Raw genomic sequence first — 3,267 nt, 5'->3', positions numbered from 1 at the left:
TTTATATATGTTTGGAAGGACTTTATTTTCTGCTTTACACTTGATAGTCTTGGAAAGTTTTCCTGTTGGAAAGCATGTCTTCTGCTGCAAATCAAGTGGCAGGATACAGGCAAATCTGTGCAACGTAGAATTTTTAATGTCAGTAATTGCGGTGGTGTCACTGTCTGCTGTGTCAGGGCAGTCTTCACACCACCATATTTCATTTCCAACTCTTATGTCCTGTTTGTGCTGCTCTGAATTTCTTAACTTTCGTTACTAAAAATGTAAGTTCAGCAAGGTCGCTGACTAACCAAACCAGCATCCCTTCATCCCACTGATTCTTGATCTAACTCTGTATTGTTTCATCTAAGGAGTTCTATGGTCCCCTGTTTAGACTTTCATGTTGCAAAGACTTGGGTATCTTCGTGTCTTCTTGACTTAGCAGTTGATTTAACATTTGAACTAATTTGTTTTTCCTGTTAATGTCACTGTCTGAAACAACTTACTTCTTTCATCTTGTTTCTTAAAATATTTGATACTTACTAGCTAAGTAGAGCAACAGTGTGATGGTCTAGAAGCTTGCTTCTAGGTTGACTCGGTAGTAGTTGTGTATTTGGCCATAGTTTATGAAAGATCCTCCAGATTCTGATGCTCCAAACATACTGAGCTCGGAGGTTTCACGAAGACCCAACTGACTTGAAACACATAAGTTGCTCTTCAGACTTGACTCCCAGTTGTCAGTCTCTCGAAAATTACCATGTGCACATGATAATGTGCACTGTAACTTTGCACACAGTTTCTGAAGTTCATTGTAGCAATACTTTGATCTGTTACTTACTTTCACACAGAAGAGGGACAAGGGAGCCTTTGAAACCAGTCTAATCCAGGGTTTAGTAAATGTAACTATATGTTATGTAAATAATACTCTGGAAAGTTATAATTCGAGTTTTCATTTCAAGATAGTTGGAAATCCATTACATTTGCAAGAACATGAAGATAGTATATTCTAAAGTGAAGTTACTCAGAAAATACAGTGGTATTTTTGAGTTTTTAAACTGGTGGATCGTTTATAATTAATCTGAAACTTCCATATTGCAAACTTCTGCATAAAGCAGGAATTTAGAATCAGTTCTTGAGAATAGATTTTTCTGGTGTATAATACTCATAAGTTGTGTATTTCATCTTTAAATGGCTGATGGGAAGGTAAAATTAGTCTCATAATGTAACCAGATTCTAATGTACATACTACTCAGCAAAAGGAATTTGTAGTCCTCCAAACTGAATTAAACATAATGTTAATACATGAACATTTATGCATCTGTGGTAGTAATTATGTCTACAACTTTAATTGAGATTGTGTGGCATGTGCTGCATTTAATTTGTCCTTTCCGTTCAATTTTTCTCTATTGAGAATTAGGTTTAGAAAATGGGAAGATAAATTAACAACACACCTGTGAATCTGTGTAGTGCAAATGTGAATTTTTTAATATGTGGTTGGAATATCCTATGAGGATTTTTTTATTCAGGTTTACAACATAATCAGAGAAGTGATAACCTCTTTGGCCATCACATTTGAGTGTCCAGATGTTTTAGGAATGGCATATACCAAACACATCATCTATTTGCAGAATTTTCTACAGATGTAAACTGTGAAGTTGATGCTTAAATGGCTAATGGACCTTAAAGGTTACCTTTTAAAAGAGTTTTTAAGGGGTTTCTTTCAACCTTTTTTTTTTTTTTCTAATTGCTCTTTGCTTTGGAAGGGAGTTAGGATTGTGGATTTGGATTTTGGATGTGGTCCTTGGTGTAGCTCTGTCTGCCTGTTACCTTAAACCTTGATTTCCGTGAATCTTTAGTTTGTAGTGGCAGAAATTTGCCTGTTTGTAGCAGTGAAGGCTGGCAGGGAGCACCTAAGACTGTGTGAGGGAGGGTTTTACTGGTGCTGCAGTTCACTCACATGTTCATCCCACGACTGGGATTTGGTTTTCTGTGTCAGAAACTGAAAGAAAGACTTTCTTGGTATAGAGTTCTGACATTTGTTACACTACTGTTTGAATTACTTTGCCATCACAGTTAGTTGCAGACTGTGTCCTTTGGATGGGGACCTTCTTCATTTTCTTTTGAAAAGCTAAAAAACATATATGAAGCAATTTTCACATGGAAATAAATTGTGGAAACAATGTCTACTGATGGTTAACAGCAGAATAGAAGGGTTCTTATTTTTTTTAGTTCTCTAGTTGTTGCAAATAAGATGTTTTTTCTGTTTATTTGACCCGTTGTATCCTATCTAGGTTAAATTATTAAAATGTATTCTGGAGCTAAATTGGCATTTCCTTTTAAATGCTCTGTCTGGTAACTGTTTTTTAGTTCTGAGTGAGCTAGAGGAAGATCATTACATGCTTTGCAGTGACCTTGAATAACTGTCAAACTCCAGGTGATCCAGGGACCAACTTAGCCATTGTCTCCCCTTTACTGACCTGCTGACCAGAAAACTTAGGGCACAACTGAATGGCAGTGGCTGTGTTGTGTAGAAGGCCTCTATTTGTGAGGTCTTTTACAAGAAGATAATCTGAAAAAATTATCGTTTACTTCCAGAAATTGTTAATTTTAAAACAATTCCATTGCTGTTTTTCTAAAATTGCTGCACTTGTATCATTGTGTGCTGAGGGGTGGTTGGTTCTCAGGCACTGACAGAGAACTGTTTGTTCCTGATGTCTGAACCACAGGTAGTGCCTCCCAAAATGGTGGGGGTGGCGGGGTGGGCACCAAATCATCTGTTAATGCTCAATGTTTAAGTAAATCTCAAATACTGTATACTCAGAAATGTGTTTGATCTAATGTTTGCATGCACATGTCCCCATAAGCTGTTGTTTTAGTGAAGCTCTCAGGTCATTGTCCCTGGTATGTGAAACACTGAGTTCTGTTCTCAGCTGCTGCATTGTTGGTATAGTTCACTTTTAATGAGGATTTCTTTCTAATTTTATTCTGACCTGACTAGATTGCTGACAGTTGCTGTACACCTGTACACTCAAGTGACTGCTTTTTTCATCACTGCTACCCATAAACTGCAGTTATTTGAATTCCAAACTGAATTGGGTATGAGTTTTTGGCTGCTGGTGGCATCTCCTTTTCTTCTTTGAAATGAAATCTCGTGTTACGCATGAATAAAAAAAACCAACACAACATAGAGAAAAATGTGCAGTGCTATACATTAATTTTATTCTGCATTCTGCAGTCACACAGTTCTTTGTGTGTTACTCTTCACATTATTTGTGTTTCTGCCCTCCA

The sequence above is a fragment of the Manacus vitellinus genome, unplaced genomic scaffold (genome assembly GCF_001715985.3).
Source record: "Manacus vitellinus isolate BGI_N305 unplaced genomic scaffold, ASM171598v3 scaffold_10_pilon, whole genome shotgun sequence".
NCBI lineage: Eukaryota > Metazoa > Chordata > Aves > Passeriformes > Pipridae > Manacus > Manacus vitellinus.
This window is presented reverse-complemented; position numbering follows the sequence as displayed.